Source organism: Eumetopias jubatus, unplaced genomic scaffold, assembly GCF_037043125.1.
Source record: "Eumetopias jubatus isolate StellerSeaLion01/CBP00866 unplaced genomic scaffold, mEumJub1_p1.0 scaffold_14, whole genome shotgun sequence".
NCBI classification, from domain to species: domain Eukaryota; kingdom Metazoa; phylum Chordata; class Mammalia; order Carnivora; family Otariidae; genus Eumetopias; species Eumetopias jubatus.
In genome coordinates, this window is record NW_028274820.1 from 86,885,851 (window position 1) to 86,909,216 (window position 23,366).

Below are 23,366 nucleotides of genomic sequence, written 5' to 3' on the forward strand. Positions count from 1 at the left end.
CTATTTATTATTTTTTAATTTTTAAAATTTAAATTCAATTAATTGACATATAATGTATTATTGATTTCAGAGGCAGAGGTCATTGATTCATCAGTCTTTATTTTTTTTTAAGAGTTTATTTATTTGACAGAGAGAGACACAGTGAGAGAGGGAACACAAGCAGGGGGCATGGGAAAGGGAGAAGCAGGCCTCCCGCGGAGCAGGGAGCCTGGTGTGGGGCTCCATCCCAGGACCCCGGGACCATGGCCTGAGCCGAAGGCAGACCCTTAATGACTGAGCCACCCAGGCGCCCCAATTCATCAGTCTTATATAACACCCAGTGCTTGTTACAACACGTACCCAGTTACCCCATCCCCCCCACCCCCCTCCAGCTGCCTTTTTAATGTCAAATGCAATGAAGGTGACTGCCCATTTAATGGCACATTTAAACTGGAAATAGAGGCAAGCAGCATAAGGTTGGGGACCAGAAAGACCTGCATTCAAATTCTCCCTCAGTGACCTGTTACGTATCTTGGACAAGCAATTTACCCCTTTCTGAACTTTGGTTTCTTCATATTTGAAGCGCAAATCATAACGCTAATTCTCAGAGTTGTGAAAATATAACTAACTCAAATAAAACACAAGGTATGTAGGTCTTCAATAAATGTTAACCCTGCTCCCACATTCCCCTGGGAGGGGATAGCACATCTAACATTTTGGATACAACTTCCAAAGGTAGATACACTCAGTGTATTACCTGTGGTGTGGAAGACTAACCTAACGTTGGACATCAGTACACAGAGGCTGTGGGTCCAGGGACTTCTCTCAGGGGAAAGGATAACATAAGCCAAGGATGTCCCAACAGGCATTCCAGAGTCTAGTAAAAGACATTCAATCTGAAACTGGGATGAGGGTATTCCAAAATTTCCATCTGCCTATTCCTGCACCACCGATTCGTGGAGTTGACGATGTACCAGGAACTGGATGAGACTCAGAAGGTCTGAGTACAAACAAGGCAGATGAGTCTGGTGTAAGTAAACACAAAAATAGATGAGGATAGAGCGTAATAGGACTCCAAAGGAAAATGGCATGCGACAGGGCAAACACAGGAGGCTCCAGTATGGGAGTGGGGAGTCACACAGGGGCAAGCACATCCTTCACAGAGCCAACAGCAATGTGGCAGAGCTGCGAGTCCCTGCTCAACACTATTGATACAAACAGATCTGTTAAAAATCAATCGATTGGCATTCCCTGATGGCCTCCTAAGAACCCAAGCGTTGTGCTAGATACTACTAGAAAAATACCTAGGCAAATGATGGGACTACAGCTGCCGTGGGACCTTTAGCTGTGGAATGAAGTCACGTTGACAGAGACAAAGGTCATTTAGGATTAGACGAGCTTGAGACAGGCTGACTAGTCCGGGGACTTCGCAGGGGAAAGGGGCTCCGCTGGGCTCTGCAGGGTGGTCTGAGCAGGTGGGAAAAAAAGCAGGGCTTCAAGGAGGGGACAGGAGATCGTGTTAAATGCAGCAAAGAGCTGAAGATCAATGAGACCGGGGAAGCCACTGGCATTTGGCAGGGGGAACCTGGGGGAGTGAGACTGCGGGCGCTTGAGAGAACACTGGATTGCAGAGGGGCAGAGAGAGAGGTGGGGCACTCACGGTGGGAGTCTGGGGATCAGGGATGGCACAAGATGGGAAAAAACATGAAATGTAGGATGAGCAGGAGACACAGATGTCTGTTAAGACCCAGCACGTGGGAAGCACTGGAGACACAGAGGGAGGACAAGGTAGCAGTCCTCCGGGTAGTTGGTGGGCTGGCAGGGGTATGGACAAGTCAACACGCAGCATCAAGACAACGGGATAGGTTGTAGGTACTAGGTAGTAGGGACTAGGAGACTAGGAGACAAGAAACTCCGAGGGCTGTGGGGGCCGCAGGGGAGGCCCCCGACTCTGGGGTCAGGAGAAGCCTTCCCAAAGGCCTCCCACTCTCCGTCTCACAGAGGAATGAGCGAGAAGAGATGAGGTGGTCATTTCCCGTGGGTTTCCTAGAGGGGCTGGGAGCCCCTTTCTCAGGATGCCTCGATGAAAGAAGTATCCAGGCACCCATCTGTCTGGAATGCAGTTTTGGCTGGGGACAGAACACACTGAATGATACCCTGTAAAATGCCTTTCAGCGGGACAGGAGTCCCCCTCCCTGACCCCAAGCCTCTAGCAGGCCAGAGGGAGGGGACCATGTCCCAGGATGCTGACCGACACTCACACTGAGGTGAAGCACATGCAAGCTGGGCCATTTCCACACGCCTGCGAGTGCCGGGGACGTTCACTAGGACGGCCCCAGCACAACCGCAGGGGAGGGCGGCTCTCACACCCTCTCCCTGTCCCCACCGCCTCCCACAAGAGGGTCCTGAATCCAGTACCACCCCCAGCAAGAACCAGCAAGGGCGGGTGAGGGGCATGCTCGTCCAAAGCGCACACAAAAGTCTTAAGGAAACAGCACAAGCTGCTTTCTATTCCATTTTTTTCCAGCTTCCTGTGTAATTTTCTGCTAGGAACATTTTACCCATGGCTTAAATTTCAAACACTTGCTAGATGATCATTTTTTAAAGTACACACAAATATAACAAAGCCAGAAAAAAAAAATCCGAGGTGGATTTAAGCCAAAGCACAGCCTGCATGCCTGTCCAAGTCACTCGGGTGGTGCCGAGGTGCAGTCACGCCTGCATGGGATCCAGCCCAGCTCCCGGCGCCAGTGGTCCCCGAGGAAGGCCACGTGGACAGAGGGCACCCCACAGCCAAACACATCTCAGGCCTAGCTCTGGGCAAAATGAACTGTCCACCTTAACAATGGAGACAATACAGGTGATGAGGGCCGGAGTGGGGGTGGAGGAGAAACATTGTTACTGATATCCAGAATCATGCTAAGAAGCTAAACACGAATGGTTTTTTTTCTCCACCTTGTCTCCAAGGGCAGGAAGGAGGGAAAGAGTGGCCCTTGCTATTATCAGGATGAACAGTTCCCTCCTATGCAAAGATCTTGTTGGGAGATGCTTCACCTATGACATTATAGTTTACACTCTTAGGGCAAATGCATTTTGTAATAATCATGCCATTAACGTAACAAAGCAATTAATGAAATTAACGACAGCTACTTGACCGCTTCCTGGAAGAAGGGGGGGAAGGGGGTGGTGCAGGATCTGCTCCCCACGAGGGCTCGAGGGCAGGAATCTGGTGCAAAGCCCAGCTCTCTGACTGGCTTTTCCCCCTTAAGAAAGATTCTTTCACCCCTCGGTTCAGGCTGTTGCCCTTCTACAAAGAGAGGCAGCACCCTCTTCCTTCGCACCTGGGGAAGCTGCTAGGAGGCAGCCGGTGCAGTGGGCGTGCTGACATGCCTGCCCTCTGCCTGGCCTGTGCTCTTCCGGCTCCTGTGGACAGTGCAGGTGGCACGGGGTCCGCGGGAGAGCTGGTCCTGACCCTGTCGGTGGGCCCGGCAGGGTCACTGGCTCACACTCTGGCTTCTGGGGAAACGAGTCTTTCCTGTGGGCTTCTGGACACCCCAGTCCTCCGCCCGGCAGGAGGAGGGGTGCACCAGCTGCCCTTCCAAAGCCCCCCTCCTCCAGTCTGTCGTCCTGCTTCTCTACCCCGTTCCTCCCACTGCACCCCCTCTACTCTACTACCAAGAGGCACTTTCAAGCTTCTGGAGCATCTTTTAAATATTACATTTACTCAGTGCCCCAAAGAGTACAACTTGTTCTTAGAACATTGCTCAATTCTTTCTCCTGTGGGAAGGACTTAAAGTTTGTTTTATTACGATCTAGTGTGGCATAAGTGAATTCCCATCCAAAAAAAGAAAAAGAGACAGAGAGGCGTATCAGGTCCTCTTACTCTGGCACGGAGATAGAAATGTTATTGTTATTTCCGCCCAGGAGCTAATAAATTCACAACTCTGACAGAGACATTTTGAAAAAACTGATGACAAATAAATAACTGATTTGTTTCGTTTTGTAAAAAAATGAAGTTCTCTGTTCCAACCTAAGTAGCTTTCTAAACATTCCTCAAAGGGCAAGTGGCCTCTCCTGGCTGGGAGGCCAAAGGCATACAGGAGCCTCCTCCCAAGGCTTGGACAAGGGACTGTGTGGCCCGAGGAAGGAGGCCGGGCACAGACTGGCCTCTCCTTCAGCTCTGTGGCCTCCAGCAGACCAAAGCCCCGGCTTCAGTCTCCTCTCTGAAACAAGAAAGCTGTATTTGATCGTCTGCCCTTTGCTCTAAAATAAGATGATTCTAAAATATGACAGGAAGCGTCAGGCTGGTTTCTCCTTTAAAGACCTCACCTAAAGGGGTTTCAGTCGTAAGTCCGTGTGTGGGGAGAGAGGAACATTCTGAATCATTCAAAACCATTAAGAATGTTGGCTCCGACTTCTGAAGGGCAGGATAAACAAACCCGTGCCCAGGCGGGAACTCACTTACTGGATGTCTCTGCCTTTTTAACTCATCAGCGCCCAAGTGCTTCCCAAGTACCTTCTAATGGCTTCGATGGTTCCTGCTGTCACACTGGTCTTATTAACACACCTTTCTGAAAGGCTGGGCATCTGTATCTATCTCAGTGCTGAATGCTCATTAACTTCTCTGTATGTTCACCTGATTGGCTTTTTTTTGCAACCTTTATCCAAGAGCAGGTTAGTTCTCCCACCTCACGTGGGTCAGAGGATCAATACAACTTCTTAAAAAATCTTCTTTCCCTAAACTGCACTCCAAACCCAGTGAGTCTAGACATTCTTTTGACTGAAATGGATTCTAGTACAATCAACGGACCTCTAACCTCTAAATGCACTTGGATGCAGCCTTTATCGATCTGAAATCACGAAGGTTGTAGGGATCAGCATATACTTGGTTTCTAGTAGAACCTGCCTCAATCCTTCTGCCTTACAAAAAACTAGGAAAGCTTTTAACGTGCCATATTTTTCTGTGGCTAATTTTTTAGATTAGATTTAGATTTTTTTTTTAATATTTAGATTTTTTTTCATGGCAAGTAAACAGAAGAATAAAGGAGGAACTTGAGTGATGTCTGGGCCCCAGGCAGGTCACAGAGCATGTGCATACTACCCAGAAACTCAAAGGACAATCGGCTCAAGAAAATGACCAGGTTAGGTTTTTGCCTTCAGAGAAACTCAGCTGTGTAAGAATTAACTGGGCACATGACGGGTAAAGTTAAAAAAAAAAAAAAAAATCAACTTTGAAGTTAAAAAATTCCATACCCAAAAAGCGAAAAATGGGATGCTACTTTCTGTAAGTTTGAAAGCTCACAGTGATGACAGAGCTCTGTCAGGCATGCACGACATCTGCAATCAGGCAACTGGCTGATTAATTGTCACCAGACTTTTTTATGGCCTTATAGAACTGAGGAAGCTGGTAGTATTTCCTAAGAATTATTGTTCAGTTGTGAAAATGCAGAGAGATTTTTGCTTTGTTTTTTGGAAAATCCCGATCAGCTGAAATGACGACTGGGTAGTCAGACTCACACTTCTTTTGCTACTCGATAAAGGCTTACTCTGCCAGGCAAGGAGAGATATTAGAGTTAACTTGTTTTTTGTTTTTTTGACTGAGGTCATCTCTATTCACTGGTGTCGTAAACAAGCCAGACTTTTTTTTTTTTTTCTCAAAACCTCCTTTCAAAAGCAACAGTACATTTTTATCCTCTTTGGGAATGAAATAAAAGCATCATAATTTTAAAAAACAACATCCATCAGCGTACCTATGAATAATAAAGAATGTAAAAAAAAAAAGCAACCCTACACATCTCGTTTGATCATTTCCTAGAATATGGACAGCTTACGTGGCTCTCCGTTTTAGTCCTTAAGCTCTCTTAATTCACAAGCTCAAACAGAATTTTAAATCATTTTAAAATTATCTTCATTCCATTTTTAGAGACATCAGTAAATGGATAATTCTGATGTGTTTAAATAAAACCACCTTGGGCCGTAACTGTCATTGTGAGAAAAACTCTTTGTGCTTTGCCCAAGACACCAGCTAGGGACTCGCATTAGGATCACTTCCTTTTTGGTTCTTCAATGGGCTTTATTTCACTTTCTTATCAGCTCAGTGACACTCTAGATGCATCAAGGAATCCATTTTTCCTTTGCTCCTGCTGCCACTCTAAGAGCCCTCACAGAGCCCAAAGAGGTGGAGAGTTCCCGGTTTGCCCAAGCTGGCCTCTCTAGGGCACCGTTCCCAGGGTGGTGACTCAGCTCTGGAGGCCACCTGCTGCGTGGGTGCTGCCACCTTCCGGGTCATTACCAGTCACGAGGGGAGAGGAACGGGGCAGAGCTGAATGGACCCAAAGGATCAACAGCTCAGAGCCAGGTCAAGGACAGAACCAGAAGGAAAACCTTTGTTTTATGAAAGATCCGCCCCCTCACAGGTGAGGCGTTACATCACAGAGGGGCTTCACACCTGGATCCTCCAGTTCTCCGTCTCCCCAAGAGCTTCAAAGCCGTGATATAAAGTGAAGGCGAGGCCACAGGGCAGCTCCCACTTTCAACACCACTTTAAGTCACCACTGGATTTCAAAAGCAATAAATGGTGCCCACTGCCTGCCAGATACCTGAGTGCCTATGTTTGAGGCCTTCCTTTCCACCAGCCGAGCACAAACTGCCTTCAGGGCATTCTCTCTACTTCCCTGAGATAAACCCTCTGCTCCGCTCCCCTGCCTTGCAGGGCTCCCTTGCTATTGTGTTTTAAGAAAACAGATGAATTGTTAGCAGTCACAGACACTGAACTACCCCACCTGGGATTCCTGGATTCCCTGCCCATTGTCATGGTCGGTTTGGTACTTCCCACTTGCCCCGAGGAGCCTCCCTGGACCACCCTGGCACTCACAACACTCCTGTCTTAACCATGTAAAGTCAACTGAGGTTTACAGAGTCCTGAACTGTGTTAAGCCCTTTCAATCAACCACAAACGTATGCCGGGTCGGATGCTCTATCAGGTGCCGGGAGCAGGAAGGAAAAAGACACAGTCCCTTAGACGGATGAGAGAAGCGGGCAGCGCTGCCCTTCGGCACATGTGGGGAGCCCTGGGGACAAGGGAGTGGGGAGGGGCGCAAGGGGAGTGGCAGGTCTACTGAGGAACTCTAGGCTGAATCTTAAAGGGAGGGCAGAGTTTTCAAGGAAGAAGAGATTAGACAAGGAAGGGGGATGAGGAGAAGAAGGGAACTGTGCAAGGGCACCTTCTCCTCAGCTTTGCTGCAGCTTGGGGTTCAACGGTGGGGGGCCCATGGTCCGTGTGAGGGAGGGGCACGCCGCAGCACTGCCTGGAACTGGGAATTTTACAGCCAAAAGGCACTTCCACATTCACTACCTTGTTTCATCACCGCCACATTCTGGAGCCATTTATTTGGCAATTAATCACACACCGCCCTGTGGTATGTTTACTTCTGCTATCTCGTTCCTTAACGTCTCCTGCATTTTTTTGTCATCGCCCTTCTCCTGGACTATCTGCTCTCTGCAGGTACACAACAATACCTTCTTTTTGGATGATTCCAGGGGGACCGGCACAGCAGCTACACCCACAGACATTCAATAACATAGGTCTTAACTGAAATTTTAGGATGTGCTTTTGCCATCCTGCCTGTGAAGTAAGTCATTCAACCCATCAGCAAGTAATTCTCGAGTCCTCACATTCAGATGGTCCTTAGGGCAGGTATAAGAAGGGGCCTGAAATACAGGTGAGGTGGGGTCATGCCGGGAGCTCCTGGACTGCCAGACTAAGGAATCTGGAACTCTCGCATAGAAGAGTTTTGAGCGGAGAAGTGATCGTGACTGATGCATGCTCAGAAGAGATTACTCTGGGGGCGCCTGGGTGGCTCAGTCATTAGGTGTCTGCCTTCGGCCCAGGTCCTGATCCCAGGGTCCTGGGATCAAACCCCGCGTCGGGCTCCCTACTTGGTGGGAAGTCTGCTTCTCCCTCTCCCACTCCCCCTGCTTGTGTTCTCTCACTCTCTGTCAAATAAATAAAATCTTTAAAAAAAAAAAGAGATTACTCTGGCGGTAGGATGGGCTAAAGCAGACAGGGAATAGCACAGGGAAGGTTAATAAGCGTTGCTTCCCAAGGTGAGAGTTTCTCTACCATCTGCCCAGACACAAGGGTTGTCTTTGCTCTGGGCCCCCCTGGGCTTCATTCTTTCCTGAGCTCCATCACACCTAAGAGGGACACTTGCTGATTCGGCTCTTTGTCTGCTTTTCTTCACCTTCCCTTTACTCTTTTCTAATAATTAGTGAGCAACCATTATATGCCAGACATTGTGATAAAGATTAGAGCCTAATATCTAACATAGGGCAGAGGGTTTCCTGAAGGAGGTGAAACAGGAGATGAATCTTCAGAATGAGTAGGTGTTAGCAGTTAAACAGAAGAGGAAGAGAGAAGAGCACATGCAAAGATGCAGCCTGGGGCAAAGGAGCTGGGCTTGGGGACCTCCTGAGAGATGTGCTAGAACCTGGAAAAGGAGGAGCCATTAAAGAAAGACAATCAGATTTACATTTTAGCAAGATCGGTCTGGAGCCTGAAGGTAGTGTGACTCTGGAGTCAAAGACAGGACAACGTACAGATGTGACAGACGCAGAATGGATAAGCCCAGGAGATGGAATACAGGTAGGGAAAGGGTGACTGAGAAAAATCTTTGCAAAACACCTTTAATCACAGGGGGGTCCAGCAACAGGTAACACACGCACTGCCTGATTCTGGCCACAAGGTGGCAGCAACACACAGTCATTCTTGCAGCTGGCCCTCTCAGGTCTGTTTGCAAAAACACTGGGGACATTTGGTTTTGACCACCAGAAGTGGCTGGCTTTTTTTAGGCTTTCTGGACGAACAATTTTGAGTAATAAAGAATAGTTACCATTCTCATAGTTTAGCTCACTGTGAAGTCAGTTTAAGACATGAGGTATTCAGGATGGCTTCTCCTTGCCCCCATGAGGTCTGCCAAAATTTCAGGTTTGTGACTTGCAATACCATCAGCACAACTTTGCTGCCCTCATCTTGTGCTTCTATCCCCAGGCTGCTCACCTGGTTAGCCCCCCTCAGATTTGTAATGCGCACCAGTCCCTGAGCCTCTGGAAGGGCAGCAGAGGGACCTCCTCTTGCCCATGAGGTGGGGTTGTGGGGGTGGGGGTGGGGGCCCTTTAACGATGTTGTTCTTAGTGGAAGATTGGATGGAGCCACCCAAACTGAAAACAACAGGGCTCTCCACCACGCAGGGCAGAACAGCGAACTACATTCTGGAAAGGAGCCACAGGCTTCGTAAGCTTGCCCCACAAACACATTTCTCCTCCCTCTGTAAACCTTTCACGGCAGAAGCCGTGAAGTATCAACCGATTTGGGGGGAAGCCGCATAAAAACTAGTGTTCTTCTTCCCTCTCAGTGGGGCTATTGTAAGGGTAGCCAGCTGAGCCCTCAGAGAAGCGTGCTGAGAGTCTAAACAGTGCAGGTTGAGAAGGAAGTCTCCGTGAAAGGGTTTTAATCCAGGAGAACCAGCTAGTAAAGAGCTTGGCCGCCACGACTAAGTCGGACACGGACACTTGAAAGCGCAGGAAAACCGTTGAATGCCACCTGGGGGACCCTGGCAAGCGTGGGGGGCACCGTGTCCATATCCATGACCACGGCCTACCTGAGTCCCCTTGTCTCCACGGCATGGAGGGTATCTGAGGGCCAAGCTGGGGCGCTGGGTGGGACTGAGTGCGACCCCTGGATCTGCTGCGGTGGGGCTGAGGTCTAGGCCTCAGGGAGGGGGGCAGGGGGGAGGCAGGGCATACAAGGAGGTGCCAGCCTGAGTGCTGCTCCACAGCCCAGAGGGCCCTGGCACCCACCTGCTCCTCAGCTGCCCTGGTCCACCACTTGCTCTGATGGGCTCTCCTGTGAACACACTGGCCACTCACTGTCTGGGAGGAAGAGCAATAGCTTCGGTCACCCGGAGCACCACGTCACTTTGCCTTCCAGGCATTTCACTTACTGCCCATTCGAAGTCCGGCCAGCGGCCCTGTGAGGTGGGGACCATTCCCATTTCATGGATGAGGAAACTGAGACACGGAGACATTAAGTAACTTCATGTGCCCAAAGCCACATGGCTAATGAGTGGTGGAGCTGGGATTCAGACCAGTGGCCTGACTTCAAAGCCTGCGTGCTTTCTGCTGCCTCATCTCATCAACGGGGAGAGAGCGAGCCCAGGCACCCTGCAGAACCACCCCGGGCAGGATGGACATGGAGAGTTGGAGGGAAGAGGCCAGACTCTGGCCTCCTAATCCCACCCCAGTCAGCACTTCCTCCACATGTCCTCTCTTCGATGCTCGACGGCCGGGAGAGGCAGATGGGGCCTCAACTGGAACTCTGACCGGCCAGGCAGAGGCTCACTGAGAGAAGCTTTCCCTTGTACAGAAATCAGCTCACACTTTTCTTGTCACCCACAAAAGCGCTTCAGTTCTTCAAAGTAATTCTGGGGAGGGCCCCTCCACCCCAGACAGGATCCCATCCGTCAATTTCTCGCATGTTGGACGTGATTTCTCACCTCACTGAAGTTTTTAGTTGATTCAACATTGCCAGTGGTTTAAATCAGCGCATGGAAAGTTAGAAGAACCTCACTGCAGAGGTCACGTTGTTCTCCACATCAGAACTGCAACGCCTGCTTGAATCACTTCACAGGAAAAAAATAGAGCAAACCATGTCCTCAGGCCCCAACTTCCAGGAAAAACCACACTTCTGAGGCAGAGAAGGGGTCCCCTGGACACAGTGGGACACGGGACCCCCCCTCACCCCCCCGGGGAAGCCCTCTGCAATAACATCACACGTTCGGGCTGCACCGAGGACCCTAAAAACCAAGCCCGTAACGTGGGTTTCAAAGCTACTCTTTGTCAAGTCAGCAACCCACCAGCCCTCATGAATATTCTGAAGTATAATATGGAAGCGAAATGCGTTACACACGAAATTAGAGCAGATGCACTTACCGCCGAACACCCTGCTGGAATGACTTGGAGGGGGGCTGGCGGGAACCAGGGTTTCCAAGCAGCCCTGACATGCTAAAAATATCTCTGACTTCTCCTTTCATCTGTCTGGTCACTGTCCCAGACGCAAGCTCAGCACCGCCTGGTCCACAGAACCTGCTAAACTGCCGTCTACCTCCACTTCTATGGACAGAGAGAGAATATTCTCAGACGGGAGCACGAGGTTACAGATTACGGTATGGCAACATCGCACTCAGAAACAGCTGTGGGAGAGAACTGCTTCAGACTGGCACCTCAAGAACACTTGGAAAGTAGAGTCCTTTTTTTAAGGGGGGGGAGGATTGATTACTTTCACTCCCAACTGGCGGTAACAGCTCACTCCAGAGATCCAACTACATGTTGGCACCACTGTTCCTAACGATACTCAAGCAAATTAGATCTTATAAAGGGAAACTTGTGCGTAATACGCCTGTGGACAAGCTGCTCTGACCTCCTCCTGCAGCTTCAAAGATACCCTGCTCTATTGCATAACCCACAGCCTTGAAAAAATCAGCTTCTCCTGCCAGCACCTTGGCGGCATCCACCTGTCCCTACAGGTAGTAAAAGATTAGAAAGATCAGAACCACAGTGTTTACACAACACTTTCCAGTGCTCTCCTCCTTCTAGCCCCAACCTCACCCCCAAGTTCAAAGTTCATTTCTTCTAAACTAGGGGCAGAGGTGGTTCACAGGGCACACAGGGAAAGAGTGAAGGAGACGCAGGCTTGCTCCCAGGCCTGTCCCCTGGTGTCACAGGTGTGTGTGGGGGGGAGGTCGCAGGTGGAACGGAGGCCCTGGGGATGGTGACAGCACTGCAGCAGGGGAGGGGGAGGGGTGGGGGGAGGGGAGAGGGGCTCGTGAGGCAGGCAGGCCCCAAGGCCGCCGGATGCTCACTTGGGATCCCCAAACTTGCGGAAGTTTAAAAATTAGAAAGGGGGCCCGATGACGGTCCCTGAGGAAGCAGGTTCACTGAATTCAGTGGATGACCTTCCCCAGAATGGCAGGGGCAGGGGGAAACTCTGCAGGTTTCACTTTTCAGAAGAACCAAGATTGTGTTTTTTACTCCTATTGCCTTGCTATGTTCACCACCCAGTTCTTCAGCTCACAAGACCTGTGTGTGGGAGCCATGGCGGAACTAACCCCATCCATTTAAAGTCATTTTATAGTACCTTGGGCCTATTTTTTCATGTTTTTTAGCACCTGAAATGACTCCTGGTTACAAGTTCACTAAAATCTGCTTTCACTATTATGTCCTTATTCCCCCTGAGAAGTGACATTAACAGGAGAGGAAAGCGTCAGGCAGTCTCTTGGGGATGAGGGCTTTCCTAAAAGAGCCTGGGGGATGCCCTGGGCTGGCGACACTTAGAGAGGTTATTAGAGTCTCCAGGACACTTCTGAGATGGATGCCTTCCAGAGCAGGGGCAGACCAAACGGAAGGCCTCTGAAGGGCTGTACCTGCTTGCCCCCCCAACCCTCATCCTGGGCCACACCCACCTTCTTCTTGATCCCCAGAGGCCAAACACGCCCCCCCGCTCCTACAGAGCCTTTAAATGTGCCGTTTTCTATGCTTGGAAACCTCACCCCCAAATCTCCCACCCACACAATCCTTTCTCAACCTTTGGCTCCCACCTTAGAAATTAGCTCCTCAGAGAACCACTCAAAAGGGAGCCCCCCTTTCATCTTAAAGCACCTTTTCCCTCACAGCACGTAGCCTGAGTTTTTTAATTTAATTTTTTTATTGGACTGCTCTTCTGTGCACTTACTTAGCTTCCATGATGGGACAGAGACCATGCTTGTTTTTTTAATCCCCGCCACCATCATCATCATCCTGGTGCCAACCAGAGCCTGGCCCACAGCGGATGCTCATGAAAGCTTGATCAGTGAATGAACAATGACCCGAACCTCCTGTGACCTCCCTGAGTTGCTCTGATCTCTGAATGACCTAGAGGAAGTCCCTCTAACCACATTTCCATCTGTTCCTGACCTGCCCCCCCTTCACCCAATAAAACCGGAATAAATGCTGGTATATCTTCTGACTGCAAATAACCAGGTATAAAAGGAGAAGTTCATAACTGACACTCCCAAACAATCACTGAAAGGATTTATGAACTTGGCCTAATGTTCTACGGTGGTGGCAAAATTAACTTCTCTACGAAATTTAAAAATTCCTCCCTTGGCCACAGTGCTGGGATGACCTAGACCAGAGTATGGCTGAAGATGAAATCCTGAATTTTGCAGCTTAGGAAATGCTGCCCCTGATCTCTCTTTCTTCCTCCTCTGACTGTGCCCTATTCCTTGGGCTACCTGCTTGTGGGAATGACGCAGGCCTGCATCCCAGGTAAGTCATTCCCATCTAGCTCTGTGTGTCTAGAGATGCTGCCAACTCACTCGCTTCCACTCTGCTCCCCTGCAGGCCTGTGGAGAACACCCCAGTCTGTTATTAAGATCTGTTCAATTGTTCAATTACACGGCCCCTTTCTACAGAGGGGGGCAATCTACAGCCAGCAACCTCTCTACAGCCTCTTCCTTGCCAACCCAATCAGCCCCCAACTCACATCCTCTTGCTCACTTTCTCGCTGTGTGGGCACACACCCCTCCCCTCCCACCCAACTCACTTCTCACTCCCCAGCACACCATGAACTTACGCAGTCAACATGCTCAGGGACTTCACCTGAACTCCTTTAGCTCTCCACTTTTCCAAAAAGCCCAAGCCCCAAGGAGAGAAGGGCCACAGCCAGCCTGGGCCGAATCCAAACAAGAGATTCACTGTCAGCACCTTGAAACTTGGAAAGAATCCATCACGTGTTAGTGTAAGGGGCTCACTGGGAACTCGTGGGAGGTAGGAAGATGCCAAGGGGGGAAAGGGAGAGAAATTAAAGTTTGTCGATTCTCCCTCTGGATCTTGTTGGTCAGGACAAGAATGACACAGCTTTTTTTTAAGATTTTTATTTATGAGAGAGAGAGAGAAAGTGCGAGCGAGAGCAGGAGGAGGTGCAGAAAGAGAAGGCGACTTCCTAGAGCTCAACTTGGGGCTCCATCCCAGGACCTGGAGATCATGACCTAAGCTGAAGGCAGACGCTTAACCGACTGAGCCACCCAGGTGCCCCAAGGATGACACTGCTTTTGTTACAGATTCTAACACCTGTTTTACCTATGGGTAATATTCACACGGACATTAGAGCACAAGATCTGGGGCCAGAAGACCTAAGTTCAAATCCAGTTGTCCCCACCTTTATCCACGGTTTCACTTTCCAGCTACCCATGGTCTCAGGTCTCAGTCACCTGTGGTCACCCACAGTCTGGAAGCTGATGATCTTCCTTCTGACTTACCATCACAAGGTCAGTGATAGTGGAAGGCTAAGTCACAGTGCTTACGTCATTCACCTCCCTGCGTCTCACCACAAACGCATTTTATCATCTCATGTCATTGCAAGATGGATGAGTACAGCATGGTAAGATATTTTCAGAGAAAGACCAACATTTATGTAACTTTTACTACAGTATATTATTATAATTATCCTACTTCATTATTAGTTATAGTTGTCAATCTCTTACTGAGCCTAATTTATAAATTAAACTTTATCGTATGTATGTATGTATGTATGTATAGGAAAAAACAAAGTTATTTATAGAGTTTGGCACTATCTGCGGTTTCAGGCATCCCCTGGGGATCCTGGAGCATGTCCCCCCAGCAGGTAAGCGGGCTCTACTGTACTAACCATATATATGCACCAGGGCAGGTGATGTTTCCAGCTTAGTACAATGAGGATCAAGGAATCTACTCCCCAGAGTTGCTGTGAGGATTCAGGAACGTAATGTATACAAAAGTACCTTATAATCTGCAAATATTAGACACTGCATGGATTAGTCCCCTTTGTCACCAAGTATGTCATTTCTACCTCTCATTCAAACACTTGTTGAATTTCTGGCATTGTCAGGCACTGTCTTCTGGGTCAGGGTGTTTATCCAAAAGTAAACAGTACCAATGCTGGCCAGAAAAAGGAAGTTAGGGCCTCATATGTACGTGCACAAAGGGTAAGCAGCGGGTGCTGTGGAAGCACGCAGGGGCCTGACCAGGTCCTGAGCAGTCAGGGAAGGCTACCTGGAGGAGGGTTCATCTGAAAGGAACAAGAGTGGTTGGCTAGGAAGAGAGCAAAGTAAAGAGCTTCCATGCAAGGGGCAAGCATGACCAGCTTCATTTGGCTGGTCCAGAGACCACTGAAGAGGGGTAAAGATGGGGTGGGAGTGTCAAGAGATGAGGGTAGAGCATGAAGGGCCTTTGTGCCACATGGTGGAAAAGCAGCTTTCCCAGATGAGGCACTCAGTAGCCAGCTCAGCAACAAGAATATCGCAAGACAACAGATTTTGGGGTCCTGACAGTGGGCCTGAACTTACCGGAAGGCACACATTAATAAGCTTCTATTCATTTCCAAAAATAAAAGAAAAGGGATTCCATCACGGGCCACACCAAGTTGGGGTTTGTTCAGTAGTTGGGATAGCTGCTTTGTTAATTACTTTTTTTGGACATACTAATAACCAGCAGCACATTTGCTGGAGCTGTGGGGGTAGGCTGTGGTTATATGCACCATTCATAACAAGCTGTACCAGGTGATCCAGGCAAGGTATGGTGCCAGAATGCCTAGGTTTGGGGGATGCACCACAAAAGAGAACTGACTCCATGAAACTGAGTGGCCCCAAAGGATAAAAATGCCTCCAAAATAGGAATCATTTTAAAAACTTGGGCTCAGGAGCTAGACTGCTGTGATCTGAACCCTGGCTCCCCCACATACTCACTGCATAATCTTGGGAGAAATGACTGAACTTCTCCAAGCCTTAGTTTTCCATCAGGAGAGTGGGTATGATGACAGCACCTGCCTAACAGGATTGCTTGTTAAAACAGACATACAGTGCTCAGCTCTTTGCACTCAACAGTGCTAGCCAGCTTACAGTCGTTACTGTGTCATCACGAGTCTCCTGGGTTGGGGCAGGTCTACTCTCACCTACAGGTGATGTGAGTGAAAAAGTGCAGACGTGAACACAGAAATGAATGACCCTGTTAACCCTGACCCCAGAACACGGGTGCCACAGGAAATGCAACCGCAGCGACCCGGCCTTCTGGGTCAGTCATGGTCGGTACAGATTCGGGCAGAGCTAACGGACACTCTCTCACAAGAAGAGGGATCCTTCAGCTTCACAGGAGAGGGCTCACGGTTCAATCAGCCCATGAGGAATGCTATACTGGAAAATACTCCTCATCTATCCAAACACTGTTTCTGAGCCCTGTGCTGACTTTTTAAAAAATCCTTCAGAGTAACACCATGGTGTGTTTCCTTCAAGCTTCTCTTCAAGGTAGCTACCTTAGAAGTTCAAGGATGTACCTCAAATATCTCCCGTTTTCCTTCCTAACCTGTTAAGTAATCCCATTGCCTGTGAATATATCCAAACTTTATTTTATGCTTTAATTTAAACTCATCTTAGAGCTATTTATATTTTTGGCATGTTTACACCTTTGCAGATACCAGGTTCCATACAGGCGTGACTCACTTGTGAAGCGGCCTCCTCTGGACTCCCAGGGCTAACATTCTGGGATCTGGTAAATTAACTTCATACTCATTCTGTAGCATTTATGATCTCACAATCTTATTTCCTGCAGATCTAGCCTGGAAGCGAAATTTTAAAACGAGCTGTGGACTGAGGAGATGATTCAGAAACCTGATGCACAGCATGGTAGGGACTGCTGTGAAGAGTTAGTCTTCCTCACATTTTAACTGTAAGGAAAATAACAGGTTACAGGAGTGCTTTCCAACTACCCTCCCTTGCTCCTGGCAAATTCAGGAACACCAAAGAAACTCAACCCCCTAGCACTGGCGTATCTGCAGTGTGAAAGGTAGCCCTGGACTGGGAGCGGGGAGCATGGTGGGGTTCCCTCTGGGCCGGAGAGGGGGGCACGAGGAAGGATGTGGGGGAGCTGCTTCTCAAACACAGGGTAACAGGAAACGGCTTGGCAGGTTTGGGAAGCAACAAGCTGACTCTTGCTGGAGCACAAACACTTAAGAGGGAACAATGGCAAGAGAAAAACGCAGCTTATTTCATTGTTTTTCTGAAAATCATTCACTCGGGCGCCTGGGTGGCTCAGTCGGTTAAGTGTCTGCCTTTGGCTCAGGTCATGATCCCAAGTCCTGGGATCGAGTCCTGCATCAGGCTCCCTGCTTCTCTCTCTCCCCTTACTGCTCCCTCTGCTTGTGTGCTCTCTCTCTGTAAAATAAATAAATAAAATCTTAAAAGAAAGAAAAGAAAATCATTCACTCAAAGAGAATGCCTCTTTTGAATACGGATGTTACAAGAATGCCAATTTAGGTTATGTTAAATTAAATTTTTTCTATCCTTAAATGCCTAAACATTTAAGTTGTCTAGACTTCTAAAATCCCACAGCATTGCTCACTAAGAGCAGGGAATTTAGAACAAAGGTGACACTGGGCCACCACAGAGTGAGTTTCCTGGAGGTCAAAGGGGACATGCTCAGTAAGCAGCTAGTCAGCGAATCAGCTTCCTGTGAGTAAGGCTTCCTCTGAATGATCTCAGGAATGCCCCTCATCCCTTGCACAGGAGCTAACGGCTTTAACATTCTAGCCCTAGACCCAGGGTCTGGAGAACTTCATCAGTGGTCCTACATTGGAAAGTATTATTCAGAGAAACTGAAAAAAAAAAGTCTTCCCAGATTTCTGAGAAAGGGTGGATACTGACCTATATTCAACGTTCTAAATTAAAATCACAGATTTTGAATAAAGAAAAAAATGTTCTATATGATCTAATAAAATCAGCTTATTTTACAAACAGGAAACTGAGGCTCAGATGGTGAAAAAAAACAGTATACAAAATATAAACCACCATTAATGTCTAGTGGTGGCCAAAGGCGAGTCTTTTAATCAGGCTATGCATTTTCCATTCAGCCAGGTTTATGCTACACTATGAGGCAGATGTGGTAGGTCAGTTTATTCTTAAGACACAGCTGCAAACCCATCTCTAAGGCTGGGATGCTATCCAGCCTCGAAAACTCATGGGAATTTAGGGAGCTCATCAATTAGGCTGGGAGAGGTGATTAAGCTCCTTGACATAAGGTTTGACCTAATCACTCACCGTGAACCAGGGACACTCAATGCCAAACATCAGTAGGGAAGGTCTGTGGTGACAGGCTGCCCTGGGCAGAGCAGTCTTTATCCTAAGGGCTCCCACGGCAGAGCCTGATGGTGGCCACTTGGGAAGGTGACCCGACTCTGGCAAAAGTTTTCTTTCAAAGCCTGCTGCGTCCAGGCAGCCCCCCTTGCTGGCTCGGACAAGGCCCACTTACCAGACTTCTACAAGCATCTCAGTGCCTACTGTGTGCCCTTCTAGTCCTCTCTTAAATGTACTCTTCAGCTCCAACCCAAAGAACAGAAAGCCCCAAGTCTACTGCATATGGGAGGATGGGGCCCTTAAGAGGGGGTTATGTTTGAAAAACAAATTCATCGTATGTGAATAATAATCATAAGCCTTAAAAATCAAACCCTATTCATAAAATTAGGGGACCAAAACATATCTTGGAAAGCAGCTTCTCTTGGTATTTATTCTCATATTCACTATTTTACTATACTAATATGAATAGTTGGAAGTTTCTTGGAAATCAAACCTACAAATTAGAGAAAAAACGGAATGAAAGAAAACATCTTTGACAGTCCACCTGAAATCAAATCATGACTCAGGAGTTTTAAAAACTGTCACATGAATAGGTAAATGACAAAGGGAAAAAATGGTTAAAATATTAATTGTAGACTACTCTGGCTGGTGTACAGGTGGGGGCTCACTGTAAAATTATTTCAATCTTACTGTATACTTGAGACTTTTAATATAATGTCAGGAAAAAAGTATTATCACACCCTCCACTCAGGTACCAATATTCCCCAAAATTCATGGGCTCCTACAGTTAGATAGAACGGTGAAAGGTCTTGAAGTATGAAATAAAAGAAGCACTAAAAATTAACTGGAGAAAGGAAAGTGACTCCACACAGAATGCTGGGAGACTATGTGAAAAAAAAATCCTTTACACCTTACTTCTAATTTGGTGAGTTTAATATAAAAAATGAATTTAAAAAAAATCGGAAGAATATCTTCTAACTTCTGGGCGGGAAGGCATTCCTAAGCCCATGTTAACAGGAGAGTCACAAAGAAAAAAACAAACAAAAATCACTTATTTAACTAAACAGAATGTAAATGTTCTATGTCTCGAAAGAACCATAAACAAAATTAAAAAATCGAAGAAGCTGAGAAAAATATTTGCCCAAATATCACTAAACACACACACACACACACACACACACCACACACTCCCCTCAAATAAATTTTAAGAATAGTTGCACTGTGATAGAAAAGTTGATAAGGGACATGAACAGAAGTTTACAAAAAGAAACAATGGATTAATAAACACATGAAAAAGTTAACCTTTCCTGGAAGCAGCTACAGAATGCCATGTACCGAGCACAGAGTGCAAAGCCATTAAACAGCTGTCAAGGGGCGCCTGGGTGGCTCAGGCAGTTAAGCATGTGACTCTTGATCTCAGCTCAGCTCTTGATCTCAGGGTTGTGAGTTCAAGCCCCACGTTGGGCTCCACACTGGGCGTGGCACTACTTAAAAAAAAAAAAAGCTGTCGAAATGAGCCAAAAATAGTTTAACATTTTTCTCCAAAAGATAATACTCAGTATGGATGAAGATATGGTGGGAGGGGCATTTCATTCATTGCTAGAATGTGGGTAACTTGGTACAAGCTTTCGGGGAAACAATTTGGCCAGGTTTATCAAGAACCTTTAAAAAGTTTAATTCTGGGATGACTGCCTGGCTCAGTCAGTAGAGCATGTGACTCTTAGTTTCAGGGTTGTGAGTTCAAGCCCCATGTTGGGCATGGAGCCTACTTAAAATGAGAAAAATAAATAAATAAATAAAAAGTTTTAATTCCTTTAACTTAATAAACTCACTGCAAGGTATCTATTTTAAGGAAGTATTTTAATATATTATTTAATATTAATATATTGTTATATTAATATATTAGCAATGTTTTATTAATACATTACAATGTCATTTAAATGATATATTTTATAAAATATTTTAATATTTTATAAAATATATTATATTTTATATATAATATTTTAAAATATTATAAAAATATTTTAATGAAAAATATCCAGGATTCATGCATTTGAAAGGATAATTATTATAATGTAAAACTGGCTTTTTAAAAAAATGGAAGGGGTGCCTGGGTGGCTCAGATGGTTAAGCATCTGCCTTCGGCTCAGATCATGATCTCCAGGGTCCTGGGATCGAACCCCATGTCAGGCTCCCAGCTCAGTGGGGAGTCTGCTTCTTCCTCTCCCTCTGCCTCTCCCCCCGGCTTGTGCTCGCTCTGTCTCTCTCCCTTTCAGATGAATAAATAAAATCTTAAAAAAAAAAAAAAAAAGGGAAGCTCCGGGCGCCTGGGTGGCTCAGTTGGTTAAGCATCTGACTCTTGATTTCAGCTCAGGTCATAATCTCAGCGTCGTGAGACAGAGCCACACATCAGGCTCCCTGCTCAGCAGGGAGTCTGCTTGTCTCCCTCTCCCTCTACCCTTCCCGCTGCACACGCACACGTACTCTCTCTCTCTAAAGAAAACAAAATGGAAGCTAACAAACACTCTCCAATTTTGCACCGTTAAAAATGTTTTTAAAGCATTTCTAAGCACTGGAAAAAATGCTCATTTAAGAAATGGGATGTAAAAGTTCCTACAGAGAATGATGCTAATTCTGTAAACTCTGTGTGGCAGGAAAATATTGAAGGGAAATACACACAAATGTTAAGAGAGCTTTGGGTGACGGGATCAGAGATAACTTATATTTCTTCTTTATACTACTTCATATTTTAAAGAAGTTTTACTATACGTAAGTTAGAAAAAGATAACAAATACCATACAAAAAGTTTGCAAGAGTGATTCATTGCTTTAGAAACAGGTCTCACACAAGTCGAGACCACCAGTAAGATAATGACTTTGAGCTGGACCTCCGAGTCCAAATCCATACAAACCACCTCGCCACTCTCCCAACTTCCCCAGTGTCCTACGCACCCGCTTGTCTGTGAGCACTCTGCCATGTCCAAACGCTGCCTCTCCTCGTGTTTCATCTCGTGGTGAATGATACCGCTTCATCACCTCAGCCACCGTCCTTACTTGTCCTCTCCCCTCTCTCCCACTCACTGACCCCCCGAATCCGCTGCCCTGGGCATCCTCATCGCCATTTCTCCACAGGAGGGCTCTGGCTGGAGCAGCTCTCTCACTGTCTGGTCCCCCTGCCTTGCCGGACCTGGCTCCCCCCAACTCATTCTCTTCCCTGCAGCCCGGGCCACCTTTCTAAGGTGTGTCTGGCCACCTTATCCTCCCGGACAGAGACCTTCAGGCAGCCAGGGTGTGGTGCCTTGGGCCTGTTGTCAGGGACTCCCCTCCCGCTTCACCCTCTCTCACTGTTCCTCTCCCACACCCTCCCCCACTGGACCTCACAGCCTCTGCGGCTGACGCCTCGACACAATGCTTCCTCCCCTGCCTGGCTAACTAACTCCTGGGTAACTCCTTGAAGGCTGTCCTGCCAGAGTCAAATCACACATCACCTTCGTCAGGAAGCCTCACAGACGGCGGCTAGGTGTTACCAGGTCCCACAGCGTACTGATTTTATGAAACCTCAGGACTAACTGTACACTGTGATCTGTGTTTTGGCTCCTCTCCCAGAATGTGAGCACCTAGCAAAGCAGGCCCTCAGTGTTTGTTGAATGAATTAAGAAATGTTTCCACCATCTCAGACAGTTATCTATTCCCATCTTGGGAAAGATCTCAACCCCAGAGTTCCTCACTTCCCCCAGCTCACCACTCATCTAACTTGATCATCGTGGCAACAGAGGTCGTCCTTCTGATCCATTCATTAGCCAACAAGTTTATTATAGACCTTATGTCCTGACAATCTCTCTTTGGTTTTATTGGAATCCATTTGCTCCTGCCCAGCCTATCAAAAAAGTGTTACCAACGGTCCCCACACAGGACGGTCATTTAAAGCACTGCAATTTACTGAAAGTAAGGCAGTGTGTGAGCCACCGGGGATAATAAAGATAAATCAGACGCTTACTACTCAAAGACCATTAGCAAGAAATCCCTTAGTCTTTTTCAGACGGAAACTCTCAGTCACTTTATCTTTTGCTGGAAGGGTATACAACTTCTGTTCCTTGGCTATCTGCTCTTCACAATTACCCAAAATCTTGTTCCAAATGTGACTCAAGTTGGACACAATAACGAGTGTGACTAATGTAAGTCTTGTTTTCTTAGCCTTTTATGTCATACTTCTGTTAATACACCCAAGATTCATGTCTATTTTTTTCCACAACAGCCTTACAGTACTGACTTGAATTTACTTGATGGGCAGTAAGGGCTACAGTTCTTCTAAATGGTGGACTTCTGCACTCAACTCAACTGCCTTCCATCTATCTCTACCAGATTTCTTGTGCTAATGGAGAATCATTCTCCATTGGTTACAATTGTTTTCAATTATATTTCTGGAGTTCGGATGATTTGTAGTCCTATCTAATTTGGTAGCATACACAAAGGAAAAGGAAAAAGAAAGGAAAGAGATTTCATTATGTATGAGAAAAACTCGTCCCAACTGTTAACTGGGAGTCTTAAAGTTTCTACCGGAACTCACGAGGCACTCTACACATTTCATGGTTAAATGTTTAGGGATCCTGGGGTATATGTTTGGAGGTTCTGAGAATATTATCCATTCGCTTTATTTATTTAATATTAGTCACCTATTTTCTCCACCTTTCCTCCTTTTTTTTAAGCATGCCCCTCCCTCCCCCTGGCTCTTCCCCCCCCCCCCCCAGCTAGCAAAAAGAGAATGACTTCTTTCTGACTTGAATGCCTCCTCTTTGAAATCTGAGTGTTTACTGGGAAGCTCAAGAATGGCAGAATCACGGTAAGGTCTGGCTCTGGGCTGGTGTCCTTAACCCGGGGGCCACGGATGAGACTTACTGAGTTGCAGATGCTCTGGAAAATGCAGGCAAATGTTTGTGTGTGAACGTGGCAAAAGGATTCATGGCTTCCACAATAATCTCAAAGGGCCCCAACACCCCGAAAAGGTTAAGAACCTCAGCTCTAAGGCACTCAGCCATAATAAAGCAGTAAGCTAATAGTGCCGGAATGATTGATTCAACTCTCTACTCTGCCATTTCCAAAGAGAAAGAGAAGTTCTACAATAATTATACATTAAGCATCTTTTGCATTAAAGGAGAACATGACTTAAGGGTGTGATCTGAGAAATCCAGCA

The 23,366-nt window shown here is 47.1% G+C and overlaps 1 protein-coding gene across 9 annotated transcripts in view; it reads right to left on the reverse strand.

Moving 5' to 3' along the window:
• Positions 1 to 23,366, reverse strand: part of LOC148162538 (uncharacterized) — a 212,497-nt gene that overhangs the window by 12,401 nt on the left and 176,730 nt on the right. The window lies entirely within an intron of this gene.